The following is a 17,428-nucleotide window of genomic DNA, read 5'->3' on the forward strand; positions in this document are numbered from 1 at the left end:
TGTATATGAGTTTCAAATGTAAGCGAGACCTGCATTAAAACTTTGAAAATCTTGTTGTAATCACTTATTTTTTTTATTTTTTCATAATTTTTTATTTATATGTGACATCAGAATGCATTATAATTCATATTACACATATAGAGCATAAATTTTTTATATCTCTGGTTGTATACAAAATATTCACACTGATTCGTGTCTTCATACATGTACATTGGATAATGATGTCCATCACATTCCGTCATCATTAATAACCCATACCCCCTCTCTTCCCCTTCACCCCCTCTGCCCTATCTAGAGTTCATCTATTTCTCCCATGCTCGCCCTCCCTACCCCACTATAAATCAGCTTCCTTATATTAGAGAAAACATTCAGCATTTGGTTTTTTGGGATTGGCTTGCTTCACTTAGCATTATCTTCTGGAACTCCATCCATTTACCTGCAAATGCCATGATTTTATTCTCTTTTATTGCTGAGTAATATTCCATTGTGTATATATGTCACATTTTGTTTTATCCATTCATCTACTGAAGAGCATCTAGTTTGGTTCCACAGTTTAGCTATTGTGAATTGTGCTGCTATAAATGTTGATGTGGCTGTGTCCCTGTAGTATACTGTTTTTAAGTCCTTTGGGTATAGACCGAGGAGAGGGGTAGCTGGGTCAAATGGTGGTTCCATTCCCAATATTCCAAGGAATCTCAATACTGCTTTCCATATTGACTGCACTAATTTGCAACCAATATGGAAATGGTACAGAATAGAGGACACAGGGACTAACCCACAAAATTACAATTATGTTATATTAGAAAAAGTTGTCAAAAACATGCATTGAACAAAAGATAGCCTCTTCACCAAATGGTGCAGGGAAAACTGGAAATCCATATGCAATAAAATAGTAAAATGAAATTAAACCCCTATCTCTCACCATGCACAAAACTCAACTCAAAGTGGACCAAGGACCTAGGAATAAAACCAGAGACTCTGCGTTTAGTAGAAGAAAAAGTAGGCCCTAATCTCCATCATGTGATCAACTTCCTTAATAAGACTTCTGTGGAGCAAGAATTAAAATCAAGGATCAATAAATGGGATGGATTAAAACTAAAAAGTTTCTTCTCAGCAAAAGAAACAATCTGTGAGGTGAATAGAGAACCTACATCTTGGGAGCAAATTTTTACCCCTCACACATCAGATAGAGCACTAATCTCTAGGGTATATAAAGAACTCAAAAAGCAAAACACCAAAAAAAAAAAAAAATAACCCCATCAATAAATGGACCAAGGACCTAAACAGACAATTCTCAGAAGATGATATACAATTAATCAACACATATATGAAAAAATGTTCATCATCACTAGCAATTAGAGAAATGCAAATCAAAACTACTCTAAGATTTCATCTCACTCCAATCAGAATGGCAGCCATGATGAAGACAAACAACAACAAGTGTTGGAGAGGATGTGGGGGGAAGGTACACTTATACACTGCTGGTGGGACTTGATGTAATCATTTAAACTAACCTGTTTATAGTTTGAATCTAGAACCTTCCCTGAAAAGGCTTATATGTGTAACACTTGTTCCCTAATACAGCTGTTTTTAGAGGTGGGGCTTTTGAAAAGGCGATTGGATCATGAAGGCTTTAACCTCATCAACGGATTGACCCACTGGAGGATTGGTGGATTCATAATTTGATGGCATTATTGGGAGGTGATGGAAACTTAGAATGTGAGATCTCCCTCTGTGTGTGTGCATGTGTGTGTGTGTGTGTGTGTGTGTGTGTGTGTGAGAGAGAGAGAGAGAGAGAGAGAGAGAGAGAGAGAGAGAGAGAGATGTGTGTTTCCTAGCTACTTGTGATGCCCTTAATGCCATGATGCTACTTCACCTCTGGCCCAAAGCAATGAAACTAGCAGACCATAGACTTGAAATTGTGAGCCAAAATCAATCTTTCCTTTTCTAAGTTGTTTTTCTTAGGTAGTTTGCCATAGAGACAAAGAGCTGACTAACATACCTATAAAATTAAAACCTGCTTTAAATCATTCTCCTGCAATACTAAAAGTAATGTTGATAGTATTTAGTGAATCTAAATCACACAGAAATCTTGACTGTTTTTATAACGCAGTCCTCCAAATTTTGAAAAGTTCACTGTTACAAACCCGATTCACTGATTGATGAAAAGGTCCCTTGATATGTTACCTTTAAATAAGTGACATTTCAATCAGCATATAAAGTTAGGATTTTGAATTCAAATATCAGAATATAGAGTTCAAACTTTTACTTTTCAGACACATACTGATATAAAATTACATTTCATATCATCATTGTTCAGTACATCATTTTTTGTTGTTAAGAATTTACAGTTATGTTATAATTTTGTATCTAACCAAATTGCCATATGAAGATATAATAATGTGCTGAGAATTCATAAAAGATTTTTTAAAACACCTTATAAATATATAATTAATTAAATCTGTACCAGCTTTTAATTTAAGGCCTGCAGCTGTTGGTGTGATAGAAGCATCAAATTTCAAGAGAAGTTGGAGTATGAATAAACCAAAGAAAAAGTCCCCCCAAGAAGAAAATAAAATAAAAATTAAGCATGTGGATGATCACTGCATTGCTGCTTATATTCAAGTTTTAGTTCTAAAAAGGTTACTTTCAAATACATAATTTAGATTGTTTCAATTCATGCTGCAATCAAGTCTCCATTAAAATAATGCAAAATAAAAAAATAAGAGTATCCAAATGTTTGATATTTATTTTATTTGCCCCTTATAAAAATTGGATGATTCAATTGTTCTTAAAGACAGTTTAAGATCACATAATTACATTCACATACTTTGTTAAATGTAATATAAATGTTAGTGTGCTGGAGAATAAGTATCACACTTTTAACACAAGATTTCATTTACCTTTTCTTTATTATGGTAATCATTATTTAGGTTTTTCTGCTCAAATATCTATTTTTTTCACTTAAAAAGAGGCAAAAGGGAGTGCTATTTTTCTTTCTTTTTTTTTTTTTTTTTGGTGTGTGTGTGTTACTGAAGATTGAACCCAGGGAAACTCTGCTACTGAGCTAAATCCCCAGCACTTTTTTTATTTTGTTTTGTTTTAATTTGAGACAGGGATGACTAAGTTTTATGGCAGACATCAAACTTGCAGTCTTCCTGCCTCAGCTTCCCTCATCACCAGAATCACAGGCCTATACTACTGCACTCAGCAAGGGAAGTGATTTTTAAAGAGTGACTATTGTTTGATAATTTGCAGTTTCTTTGGATGAGATTAGTACACATATAATATTAATAAAGTCTCAAGTTCTAAACACTGTATGTTAACTAGAAATGATTGTTCATATTTTATCAACATTAGATTCTGCCAGAAACTAGTCTCAGAAGTTTCTCGTTATTCATTTAGGGTAAAGTTTATTTTAGAAAGTTATAATTAAATGAAACAGTCATAATTCAGGGTTTAAATGTAGGAATGTTGGTTTTGTAAGAACATTTTGGGCTTGTTTTGTTTTGTTTTGGGCACACTGAGAATTGCATGCTGGAAGTGGTTCCCGAACAATTTCAAGTGTGGCCTGAGCTGTTTATGTCACTGAGTAAAATTAGAAGGGCCTGTTGCTAGTACCAGCGGCTGAAACACGAGCCAAAGCCAAACACGTGAGCGCCTTTTCTCCCTGGCTAGTTGGTAAAGCCCAACTCCTTCCTTCTCGTCCTGTAAGTAATGGAAAAGTTTGAAACACTCTCTCTCCAGTAGAGCTCAGGCCAGCTGTCAATAATTATCGTGTGTTTGTCAAAATTTCTAAGGTAAGTAACCGTTTTAAGTTGGATTTTGTATAATTCAAAGAATAACTTAAAAAACAAAGAATTAATAGGGTTTCTTGATTTGTTTTTCTTCATAGGTAGAAAACTACTTGATGAATTTAAATTAAATTTAAGCTAACAAATTAATTATTTCTAATAAATATGTTTTGATTTTAACAAAATTAAGTTAGCTTCTCATTTCAGCTCTTTAGATTATTCTGATTACTAAAATGCTACATATCTTAGCATAATCACATATTTCTCATATTTTCATTTTGTAAAATATGGTAGCATTGCCATATTATTAGACATTTAAGTTGTATACTGTAGTTAGTTTAGGCAAAGTATAATCTTTAAGATCAACTTCTTCTAATTCTACTCTAAATTTTTGTGATAAAATTATTTTTTTTAGAGTATATTGATAGTTTTGTCAGGGATATTAAGAAATAGACTGAAATTAATGAGACCAAAAGTCAAGTGGTTTTATCATGTGGGAATAAGCAAAACGAGAGCAAAATATCAACCTGGCTCCTAAGTGTTCTTCCACCATAGGAAGAATGTTTCCCTCCCCAAATCTGAAAAAGACTTAAGTGCTACTCAAAATTCATGAAAAAGTAAAATAAGTAGGGTAAAAGAAAAGATGTGCTAGTGCTTTTGCTTACTGAACTTGTAGGTCCCTTTTCTGTGTTTCCTAATATGTGGTAGTTTGGAAAACATAAATTTTTAAAGAAAGTAATACAGAAGGATAATAAGGGAAAATGTAACTCAATTGCCTGAATGATTCATCAACTGGATGGAGTAACTCACTAGTAAAAAAGAAACTTCAAAATGTACCACATTTACTTTGGGTTTTTTTGTTTGTTTGTTTTGTTTTGTTTGTTTGTTTGTTTCTTGAAAACATTTTACAATGAGGAACAAAGAGGCATACTTAAGGAATTTCAGAACTACTGGTTCAAATTGGGGTTAGTTTTATAGGTTCTAGAATTTGAGATTTTCTTTCAAAGCCAAATGAAAAGTAGCATTTCAGTATAGTTAGATATACAATTCTAAAGATTCACAAGTACAAGTTTCCAAATGATGCTGGCTAAGCTTTCATTTAAAATACTGAAAATAAATTTGTCACGTATTGTCCTATAAAAAAAATACACTTTCTGGTCATTAAACTAAATTGCTATTAGAAGAAATGTGGAAATTAAATGCTAACTGTGAATTATTAGTGGTGTCCAATCTGTTCCGTGCTGTGTATTTTGGAAGGGCTGCAGTTGGTTCTTTTTCTACTCTTTACTCCGTGGCCCATGGTGACCCCGCTGCTGCTTCCCAGTTGTGTCCATCATTGCTGTGGCTTGCCCTGGGTGGGGGGAGAGGGGCGCAACACAGCAGAGCACTGAAGATGTCCGCCTTGCTTCAGAAACCTGCCTGAGCCTCCCCACATGTTTCTTTCTATCCTTCCTCCTTTTCTCTAAGCCTTATCAGCATCTCTCTGGCATTATTCTTCTCTGGACCGCCACAGAGCCAGAAAAATTCATGATGTTCTTATTATAGAATCCATCCCCCACTGTATTTTTGTCCTTATAGACTCCAATGTCTGTTTAATTTTATGTGTTGTGCTCTAGAGAATTTTATGGGAAGATTGGTACAGGAGGATTTATTAACTTGTGACTTTGCAAAGGTCTCCAGACTTCTCTCAAAATCCCTTGAAATGTCAACATCTACTGGACTTGAGGCTGCCTGGTGTGTAGCATATCGTCAAGGAACTGTGAGGCTGAGGACTTAGGGAGGGCTCTCTTTCGATCAAAGGCATTGGTGCTTCGTCCTATGGTAGAGGGAAGCCCCTGGAACATTTATGACATAAAAGCTGTGCAGTCCTACTTATTATTTGTAAGAATTGCCCTTTTTGCCATGGAAAATGAATTACGGCAGTGGAAGAGGAAGTGAGGGATACCTTGAAATCTAGCTTCACCTTCATGACTATTTTAACTCAATTTTTAAATTTTCACTTTTTCTTGGGAAATGTCTTTGAAAAGTATAACAGTTTTGTAACAATAAATGGTGAAAAGTTTAGGCTGTGAAGTCAGTCTGCTGTGTTCTAGCCACATGATCTCCTGTGGATTACTTAATTTCTAATGCCTGTTTCTTCATGTGTAAAAGGAGGCATTAAGTCCATAAAAGGCACTTACAAAGTTTCTGAATTCCGAGTAAATAGTTGTCCCCATCATCCTTATCATTAAAAAAAAAAAAAAAGACACATAATCTCTTATCTTGACCAGCACTGACAGGAAAATAAGAGAAGAACTTCAGAGAATGGCTTTGAATGGTTAAAATGGCTACCCGGCTTCTCCAGTCCTCTAAAACAGCCCCATGAATAATCCCTAACCACGAAGGGGATTCCAGGCTGAAGCTATTTCTGCTCCAGCTGAGAATGTTCTCTGCATGCAGAGACAGCTACTGAGGAGTGGTGTGCACATTCCAGGATGCAAATAGCAAACCCTGCTTAAGTTCTCTGCAGCTGAGGATCTCTGATGGTGGAATTTAGCCACAACAACAACAACAACAACAAAATCAAACAACTGTTTAAAATTCCTATGAAAATTTTCCTTTCATTAAACATTTTAGGTCTTAATGAAACCTTTATATCAAATATTCTGAAATGTTAATCTTGGTGAAACATAGAATGCATTTGAATATGTATATTTTGGCACCATTTGAAAGTCACATTAAATCATCCCATTCCAATTTTGAAGAAAGGGTAACAATAAGGGTAGAAGTGAAGACCTCTGAAACTTTTTTAATAAACTGTCAAAGCAATCAGAAGATTGCATATGCACTTTTGATAAGAACCTTAATTATGTTTACCTCAAGAATTCTCTTGGCTTTAAATCTTTCATTTAGAGTCTTGCAACTAAAAAGTTCAGCCTAGCTGATACATTCAAATAACTTTCTTAAAATTTGTTCTTAATTTTCTCAGAGTTAGAATTTAGTTAAGTGCTCTCTTTAGGGCCTAGCCAAATTAAGGTTTGTTTTATTTTTTAAGAAGGGGGGAATTGGGTTAATTTGCTGAAAAATTCAGTTTCACGTATAAAAAAACAAAAGTTTTGATAAATTAGATAACAGGCTACTTTATTCTCTGTTTGATTAAGCACAGATTTCATGAGTTATTTTAATTTAAGGTTTTTCTAAACTCTTTCTTTATAAATAGTCAAGCCTAAAGGTTATATCCATACGGTATAAATGGCACTGCCATAATGTTGGTCTCCCTTACAAAGATGGTATAGTAACTGGCTACTGAATGGCCAGTAATTTTCCACATTTCTCTGGAGACTTGCCTTGGGATTCAGCCCATGTCTTTGTCTGGCTGGCTCGCGCGCTCTCTCTCTCTCTCTCTCTCTCTCGCCTAGCCTGCTTTCCTGGTTGCTGATTAATTTATCTTGAGAGCATTTCCTTAATAAATTATCTATACAAAAGTCCTCATCTGAGGCTCTGCTTCTGGAGAACCTGGCTTAAGATAAAGCTGAACGGTATTCTATTGAGAAGTCCATCAGTGGGACTGATCGTACTGTGCCCCTATCTTTCCAAGAACAATTGCTTAGACAGGATCCCCAGGAACCAGGCTCTGAGCTGCAATCTACATGCCAGTTTATTCAGTTAAGCACACCTTCAATAAAAACACCTGCAGGAGAAAGAAGGCAGTGAAACTGAACCAAAGGAAATGCCAAATAGCAATGTACATGTGATGGAGCTGGGATGGACCTCCAGACTGTATCCCAAATTGAAGGAAGGGCTGGAATTTTGCACCTGTACCTTGATCTGACATTAGATAGATGTAGCCCAGGTAAGGCAACTCAGCAGTCGACAGTCGTTCTTGTCTTCTGCTATTATTGCTATTCTTAGCTAAGAAGTGAGTATCTTAGTTCTCAAGAATGACCATGGCAGCAAACTGTTGCAGTACATCACTCAGATTCTCTTGTTTCATATACCTAATTTGGGATTCTGATTGGTCTCTTTTCTCAGAAGGCTACTAAAAGAAGGCTAATTGAATGAACTACAGACTCTACTTGTGAGCTGTTCCTCAGGATTGCAACTAATACTTATCATTTTTCTCTATCAACTACTACCTGCAACTACCCACTCAAGATTCCCCTCACTGTCAGATGACACCATTACTAGCCTAGGTAGCCAACCTGGTGAGGTGACTTTGACATCCATCTCTGAGAGGTCTGAGCTTATCACCATATCCTTATCAGCCCAGTACACTTGTGGCACCTGTTCATTTACTGTCAAAACAGGAGAACACCCAGAAATGCCCTGTTGGTCTACCTGGGTGACAAAGATATTCTTCCTAACAGCTATTGTCAGAATTGTGCACCCTATTCTTCCTAGTAGTATCTTGTCATGGGGCTAATGGTCTGAATAGCAGTTTGAAGATTAATGGAACTAATGTTGTGCTCCCTGGTAGAAGAATTCCTCACTGAGAACAGACTTCGGTACACAGAGCCCATGGTAGTAGGGATGGGAAGCTCACATGTTCCAACTGGTCATAAAAAGTGATGCTAGAAAACATGACCACTTCCACACTCAGCCTTGGCTCTGAGACAGATTTTTCTCTCCATCACAAAGCAGCACCATGAAGATGTTGATTTAGCATCCTGAAGTATTCCCTATCCTCCAAGAGGTCTCCAAGGGGGGATCCCAATAGCAAATTGGAAGGATTACTCAATCTGGTAGTTCCTTGGAAATACAATATAGGATAAGAATAGTGGGTCACTTGGATTCACTGCCATTTCATGGAGAGACCCACATCAATGGAGCAAATGCTCTATAAGTCCTTGGATAGAAATGCTGGCTGAGGTCTTATAGACAGAATATTCCACTCCCAGCCTTGGAGTCTGTTCCAGTCAATATGATGTGATCACCTGGCCACTGAGTGGCTTCTTGGTCTTATTGAAGGATGGCACTGTCTCCAGGTTCAGCACTGGTATCTGTCATGGGTAGTTTTAGATCAGCTTTGCTGAAGGAAGCCCTTGCTGTTGGGTCCATGCATGATCTTCATCCCACACCATTTGGGGATACTCTATAAGAGTCCATGGTGGGGGAACTGGAGTGGGTGATGAGGGACATTCTGACTTTTTGGTGCCTCCTCTGAAGTGGACACTGCAAAGGGTGTTGACAAAGTTACAAAGGGGAATACAAAGAGTCCCTTGTGACTAAAAGACTCATCCACAAACCTCTTTCCCTGAATTCTGTCTTTCCAAATTCCCCTCTTCCAGGCCCCAATGGACCAGCTTAGTCATCCACTACCATCCATGGACTGTGTGTATTCTAACTCATATGATTTCTGTTTATATAAGTGGATGAGCCAATGCACCACTTGTAGTCTTATCCTTAAAGAAGTTTCATTTCATGATTATCTTTCAGGATCACCCCAGTTGGGGATGTAGAAAAGCAGCAAGCTTTTGATGGTTTGCACCAACACATTGGGCCAACCCACCCTTAAACCAAACTTGGCCTTTTTCTTCCCCATAGGCTGATCATAAGGGACACCCCGAGGTAGCCAGAAAGCAGGATAAGCTGGGAACAGGTGCAGGTACATTAGAGTGACATGGATTCCAAGTCTCCTGCACCTGTAGCCTGCTGTATCCCTCTGCCTGCTCCAGTCCCTGGTACACCACTTTTAGCTTACAATGGATTGCTGCTGGGCCTCCTGACATTATGCTATGATGGGAATTCTTGGCCACAGGAATTCCTGGTTACTTGATTTCCCATGATCAGTACTTTATCTCCACTAAGGCCAAGCAGAACTTAGGAAAATGCTTTTCAAATGGCATATAGTTCTCTGCTGCAGATGTCATGGCCTTATTCCAAAATCCCAGAAAGAAGTCTATGTTGTAATTCTTTCACTGTAGCTTGCCATAAATATCACATTACATCCTTTACTATCAGAGATATCTCATCCCATAAGGGGGCAAGGATGTATGGCCTAATCATCAGGAATGCTCACACTATAGCCTGCACCTGCTGCCAAGTCCTATTCTGGGCCCCTCACAAGGCTCTCAGCTTTCATTATAACAATAGAAGAGGCCAGCTTCAGAACCTGACATGGATTAGGAGGCATTATTTTTCCTTTACAGCAGTGGTAGGTACAAGCTACAATAATTTACTCTTTATTTTCAAGGGATTTTCCTGAATGTCCTGGAGCAATGGTCTCCTAAAACATTTACTAACTTGTCAAGTGCCAAAATCTTGGTAGGATTTATCTCTTACCTTCTAAATTCTCCAACGTATGTGTCAAATCCATCCCCTAACCTAGTTAACATAGTACCATAAACCTAGCAAACAACTGTGTTCCAGAAGTGCCCAAGATGGCCCAAGCCCTTTTGAGTACATGAAGACAGAGGGAAATAAATTTAAGCATGACCATGGAGCAAGTAAATACTGTGGTCAAGCCCATGTGAGTGTGAATCACTTCTTGTCCTCAGCTATGAGAGAAGTGGGGGAAATGCATTTGCCAACCCAGTGGCTTTGTGCCTGTATATGGGGCTAAATTAATCTGCATGAGCAGGAATGATACCCCCAGCACACCAGCTCCAGAAACATCTACCAGTTTGGATTTGAAGCAGGCCTTAGTTGTCTTCTGGGAAATATCTGGTTTTTCTAGGATCCAATTGGTGACTTAAGTGGGAACATGGTTTTAACGGCTAACCTCATGTCCTGTGAGATGGGCACTTTTCTCTGCCATTCTTCCTGGGATACATAAGGAATGAAGGGCGGTCTTGGAACTTTTCTCAGTTTTTCTCACTGTCATGTTCTTCTCCCAAGGCACTCCCTACATTAGATTTCTGTCAACTACCAAATATGTACATCCCAATTTTATATTTGTTTTTTGGGGAAAGGACCATTTGGTAGTTCCAAGGACCAAATACGAGCCAAACTGGGGCTAGGATTCTATTTGTCACGTGATTCTCATATGTCCTCACCATGATGGCTTTTCAAGTCCGTAGTATTAATGGTCAAGCTAGCTTCTATGTCCAGTGTCCTCAAAATATTGAGTATTCCCTTTTCTACAGTGTACTATAACCCAATTAAATGTGTTTTGGTTCTCTTGGGGATGGGCTGGGGACAATGGTAGTCATTGCTATTGATGTTGCAAGGCACCCTCCTTCTGGTGACCTGGCCTCTCCTCAGTCAAGAATTTCCAGATGTGGAGACTGGATTAATCTGAAAATCAAACAAAGAGTTGTAATTTTTATGGGGGTAGTAGCCTTGAGCCTACTAGGAAAGCTCATTAGTTTCATTTTTGGGGCATGAGGGTACTGGGGATTGAACCAGGAGCATTTATCCACTGAGCCACATTCACAGCCCTTTTTATATTTATTTATTTGTTTATTTTTATATATTTATTTATTTGAGACAGGGTTTCTCAAAGTTACTAAGTCTGGCTTTGAACTTGCAATCCTCCTGCCTTAGCCTTCCAAGACACTGGGGTTACAGGCATGTGCCACCACACTCAGATGATTTCTTTTGATTGATAGATTGAATCATCCCCTTGTTGGATGTCAATCCATCTTTGCCCTCCTCAATGACAGCCTTGCAGTTCTGATTTTTCTCTGTCACTAAGCTTCAGCCATAGCTATTTCCAATCCTTTGATAGAGATCCGTCTCCCAAGATCCTTCCAAATGATAAATCTTATATCCTCAAAGAATGTTCCTTAATGTACTGGACTGGATATTGCTGTCCTTGCTCCAGTCCAGAACTTCCCCACCTGGGTTATGTTGTTATTCAGCCTTAATTATTCACTGGGTGGCCAGGAGGGGAAGTGGTGAACATGTTGTCACATCTTCCTAAGTGGGAAGGAGAGGGGGAGTGGGTCATGTCTGCTCTAGGGAATCAGGAGTTTCCAGTTTCTTGAGTGCTTTGTCCCAGATGTTTCATCCCAAGTCTCAGGGCCCCCTCCTCCCTTGTAAGGGCCCTCATCCTGACAGAGCAGACAATCTCAGCAAGAACTGAGAACTCTATCTTCATTGTCACACCACTGCTCTCATGAAGAACCAGATCCCTTGCTTGCTGTGCCCTGCAGTGGAGGGAGGTAAGCATCTCTGCAAAAGCTCTGGCAAGGCCCCATGACCTTCACAGCTTGCCTTCATCATCTCAGCTTTCTATCTTCTTCCTCCAGTGCCTGGATGGAGCTCAGCAGAGACATCAGTTCCATTGCCTTCATGATAACACTTCATAGAAACCCTCAAACACCGTATCTATTGCACCCAATAGTCAATTTCCTTCCACTGGTATCTCTTCTTGGTTCACCACCAGTGACAGTTTTAGCAAGGATGCCCGATTGTGTGTCCTGGACTACTCCACCTACTGCCAGGAAATGGTCCTTATTATCAGTCACCGATGGGTGATCCTGATCCCAGATGCTGTTTTAGATTGAATTTCCAGACTATTCCAACCACCAGCCCTGTGACATCAGTTTCCCTGAGAAACACAGAAGACGAGCATTTCCATGGGGGAAGTTCACTGAGGAAAGCTCTGGGGAAGAGCAAATTTAAGGGAGTGGAGGAATCCAGGCTGAACAGAAAAAGAAGCTGAGCTGTTGGTGTGGGGACCACAGAGGACCCAGCTGATCCTTCAGGGCTGTTGGGGGTGCTTTCTGAGACAGACTGGCCCTTCAGAGATGTCATGGATTGTTGAGAGCCACAGCCAAAGGGGCCCCAGCAAACTTGCAGACTGCCAGCTGATGATTGGCTCACAGCGGCCCCAGCAACTTCTAGCTGATTGGCTCCTCTGCGGTGATGCTCATTGGGCTGTTTCCCTGCCCTTTCAGACCATGGAGCTGCTCATTGGGGGACTTTTTGGCTCCGCCCACACGACCCAGCCAATCAGCCTCAAGAGCAGGAGGATTGGGGGAGGTGGAGAGGCTTGTGGTTGTGAGAGAGGCTTGTGGGAAGCCAGTGGTGGTAGTTGGGCTCTGAGGGTTTTTTCCTGAGGAGCTGTTTTGTTTGGCGTGTGTAGTTCTAAAAATAAAGTTAGTTTCTTTTGACAAGTGGCTCCTGAATTCTGCCCAGCCAGACTGCGGCAATGGATTAAGGCAGGGGCCAAGCCCTTGTTCTCACTATTGGCTAGTGGTTGGCTGTCCAAGGAGCTTTGGGGGAGTCAAATCTGTTCAGTTCCAGCATAGGGACTGAGGTATGACCTCTGAGCAGGAAACAGCCCTGGGAGGTGGGTGAATGCATTTAGGTGAAAATGGAAGCAAAGTGGAGGTGAAGAACTGGGTGGCACACTCTAGCATTTTCTGTAGCAATACTATTTAGGATTTTTGTTTCTATGACTTTTTTCCTTGGTTTTTTAGAAAATAATTTTCTTTCCTGACTTGTTTTACTTCTGTAGTTATGACCAAAGTGCAATCTGATAGGACAATTAAAAAATAGTGTTTGATGGCAGTTTTCTTGTTGCATTATATTTACACATTCAATCCACAAATATTGGTAGGAGTTCTAGACTCTGAGATTGGCCACAGAGGAAGAAAAGTCATCTTGGTCTCACAGAGGTAAAAACATGATAGGGGAACACAGATGCAACATTTGGGTTTTGGTTTTTGTTTTGAGTGTTAAATTATCTAGGAAAGAGGAGACTGGGGAGAAAAACTTGCATTAAGAATAATTTAAGCCATGGGTTCAATTCCCAGACTAGAAAATAAAACAAAACAACAAAAAAGTAATTTTCTTGGATTCAGAAGTAGGTAAACAGGTTAGCGCTACCAACTTAACTGAGTGCCCCCAACTCCAACCTCCCAGCCTAGCCCTGCACAAATTCTGCCTAATAGTAATTATACTCAAAGGGACGTGCCAAAGGACAGCTAAATAATTGTCTCTTTATTCTCTACATGGACATATTAGAGGTTTCATTATTTGGGTGATTACTTTGATACAAAAAGCAATTTTATATAACTGCTCTATTTAAAATATTTTTGTATGACTAAACATGGAAAGTACATAAACATGTAAATAATTTATATAATAATTTAGCAACTTTGTATTTGAACATCTTTACCTCTGACACATAATTATTGTATGTAGTTATGGACCATGTCCCCATAGATCTATTTCCTCTAGCCACTCCCTACTTTCCCACAGTTACCACCCAGTATACTGGTCCTCTCAAATTATCAATCCATCAAATGAATTAATTCACTGATGAGATTACAGCTCTCATAATCGAATCATTTAACCTCTGAACATTCCTGCATTGCCTAACACATGAGCTTTTCAGGAGGCACTTCATATCCAAAGCATAACTAGCAGACATATTAATTTCATTTCCTTTGGATATGTACACAGCAGTGAGATTACTTGATCATATGTTGTTCTATTTTTAATTTTTTTAGGATACCACCATATTCTCCCCATAATGTCTATACAAATTTAATAGCACCAACCATTTATAAGGATTTAAATTTCTCCACACTCTGACCAAAATTTATCTATTTTAGTGTAGCCATTCTAGACAGGCATGAGGTGCTATATCATAGTGGTTTTGATTTGCATTTCCCCAATGATTAGTAATGTTGAGGATATTTTCTTATACCTATTGCCTATTTGTATGTGTTCCCTTGAGAAATGCCTATTCAGGTTTTTTGACCATTTTTAAATCAGGTTATTAATTAATTTATTACTATTTCATTGTTTGAGTCCTTTTATGCTCTGGATATTAACTCCTTATCAGATATATAGTTTGCAAATATTTTCTCCCATTCTGTAGATTGTCTCTTTACTCTGTTTTGTGTTTCCTTTGCTGTGCAGAAGCTTTAGCTTTTAAATTTGGTACAATCCCATTTGTCTACTTTTGCTGTTGCTACCAATACTTTGGCATCTTCTTCAAAATATCCTTGCCCAGATGGCCTTGATTAATTTTATTAATGACATTATATAGCTTTTCTGATTTGATGTAATGTCTGTAGTAATATTTTCCAGAACTTTGTCAAGAAGTAGCATCATCACATTCTATAAATATATAATCTTTGAAACATTAAGATGACCTACCATAAGAAACTATGAATTTCATACTTACTATACAATAACAGCAAGTATAATGTTTCCCCTATGCTAAACATTATTCTAGGAGCATCTTATTTTACATTTGGAACTGACAAATTTTAGAAGCCTCCAGATCTGTAAGATGCCTAAATATTTTAAAGGATGTAACACAGCCTTTACAAGGTTAACTAGATTGGTTATAAATATTAATGACCAGGGATAATAAAGTGACTTTGAAAGAATTATAATAACTAGAGGCATAATAGACTTTATGAAACTTATAGTTCTTGAGATGTTAAATCCTGTATGTAATTCACCAGGCAGTTTTGCAATTCAACTGCTTTGAGAAAGATAACCACCATGTACAGAAAAATTGACCATAAGAACTTTGAGAGTCCCGGCTATAAGCCTCCTTTAGAGAATCAGGGAATTTAGAAGAAAATTATTATATCACTCACAATATTGGAAAACCCTTTATGATACCAAGCCACAGGCCTATAAAACACTCATGTGTTAAAAAAAATTCTTGAACAACTGAATAATTGGAAACTATACTTGATAACAACTATTTTGTTGATATACCTTTCAGAACCCCTATACAATCAAATAGCCCACATCTTTAATGGTACTTACTGAGCAATATGAAGATACTTTTTGGACTTGGAACTCAAAATCCACAACAAAACCTTAGAAAGTACATGTTTTTTTAAAGACTGCAGATTAAATTAAGAAATAAGCCATCTTGTTCATTTGACACCTAAATCTAAAAAGTATATGCTTTAAAAACAAACAGATAAGCTGGGATCAAAGAATGCTATACCTTTAATCTGCCACTTTTGTTGGGGGAGTCTTAATGTTAGAAGACTGAGTGTCCCTGAGTAAATCTTCACAGTCTTCCCAGAGCTCTACTAAGACCTCAACTGGAGTAGGTTGGGAAAGAAATGGCAGTCTGAAGAAGGAAAGGAAGAGGAGAAACAGCAAGGAGAATGCCAAATGTCAAGCTATTGAGCTCAGGGATAAGAAGGAGACACAGCTTCTTGCACCACTTCTAGGTCTCAGAACTAGGGGGTCAAAAACCCAGAACTCTGCAGCAGAGCACTTCCAATGCGTTCTAACCAGTATCAGGATGCATCCTAGAACTGGGGTGGTCAGAAGCCACCAGCTATGGGGATGAGCTGGACAGGCCATTTGACTTGATCAGCTGACAGAATTGATCATTATACTTTTATCATTGATAGGTTGTTAAAATTCAGGCTGGCTTATATGAAACCAAAAGAGAATTCCCTTAGATTTGAAAAGCAGAAGTAGAAAAAGTGCTTTTCAGATGCTAATATTCCTCCTAGATCCAACCCATTTCATCTTATGAAGGTAGAACTTTCTTTGATCTTGAGCGTTAAAATGCACAGTTCAAAGACAAAGAATGCTTATGGGATTAACATTCATGTTAGAAAATGAAGCGGTGTGCTTGACCACTGAGATATGAAATGAGGGAAGTTTCAGCCTATGAATCAACACATAGGCATCCAGGCATCTATCACACCATTACAGCAACAAAAGGGTCTGGAAAATAATAATATGTAAATATATCATTTTCCTCTTTTGTTCAGTGAGTTCAAGTTCTTTTCCCAGCTGTTAAAGTAATTGGTATTCAAGTTGGTAGGGTTTCTGTGAAAGAATGGGAATAAGAGTTACATGAAATATCAGTAAAGATGGAATGATTTGGTTTTTAAATATAATGTTATAGCCTAACATTGAAAATCTATTCCACAAATGCATTGCAGATAAGAATGTGCTTCATTCTGCTGTCTTCAGCAAATGCTTACAATTTGAGCCCCTACTGTGCACCAGACATTATTTTAGGGTTCTAGCTGTATAATAAATAAAAGAGGGGGGCTGGGAAGATGGCGGCGAAGGGAGTGCATCACTACAGTGCACCGCGTCACTGTGCGGGAGAAAGACGAGGTGAAACAGCTGAAGGCTATCTTGTTGGGAATTTCCAGTGAAATTGAGGTGCTCCAGAATCTAGTGGACGGATTTCCATCTCGCGAGGTTCGGCTGTGGGGGCTCGGTCGCAGGCTATTTCTCCACACGGAGGGTCGCATTGCCTGATCGTCGGAACGCCCCACAGCTGGAGTCCGCGGCGCACGCTGGGAGCGGCGAGGTGCCGGAGCGGGTGCAGCGATGCAGATTCTGGGGGCTCCTGCCAGTGGTGCAATGGCCATCCTTAGTGCTGAGTTCCGGCTTTGAGACAGAGGAGAGAAGCAGTCCAGTTCGGTTCTCAACACCGGTCGGACCACGGAGGAGGACAGCAGCCGCCATCTTGGAGAGCTGATGTAATCATCCCTGTTTTCTACTGACCTCAGCTCATTCAGCTAAGGAACAGGTGATTTCAGGCTGGTATTTGCCTGCGTCTCGCAGACAGATCGCTCAGGCTCGGGGCTGGAGAACCAGTGGAGAATACTCCTAGGGGCTCGCTCCTGGCAAGGCGTGCTCTGGGCTCTGAGCGGCCGGAATCTGGTTCCCTGGGCTGCTTAGGCCAAGGGCTGGGGAACCTGCGGAGACTGCGTGTTGAGGCCAGCTCCAAGTGGAGCGTGAGCTGAGCT

At 39.2% G+C, this 17,428-nt stretch overlaps 1 protein-coding gene across 3 annotated transcripts in view; it reads left to right on the forward strand.

Annotated features, from left to right (window-relative positions):
- The first annotated feature begins 3,687 nt into the window (after positions 1–3,687).
- The window catches only part of LOC308648164 (gamma-sarcoglycan), an 86,619-nt gene continuing 72,878 nt past the window's right edge, over positions 3,688–17,428 (forward strand). For 2 of the 3 annotated variants that reach the window (XM_081292847.1, XM_081292849.1), the window contains exon 1: positions 3,688–3,800. The gene's annotated coding sequence lies outside the window, so the exon portion shown is untranslated. The remainder of the gene's footprint in view (positions 3,801–17,428) is intronic. The other variant, XM_081292848.1, reaches the window with a different exon arrangement.

Source organism: Spermophilus citellus (genome assembly GCF_964194105.1).
Source record: "Spermophilus citellus genome assembly, chromosome: 1".
Classification (NCBI taxonomy): Eukaryota; Metazoa; Chordata; class Mammalia; order Rodentia; family Sciuridae; genus Spermophilus; species Spermophilus citellus.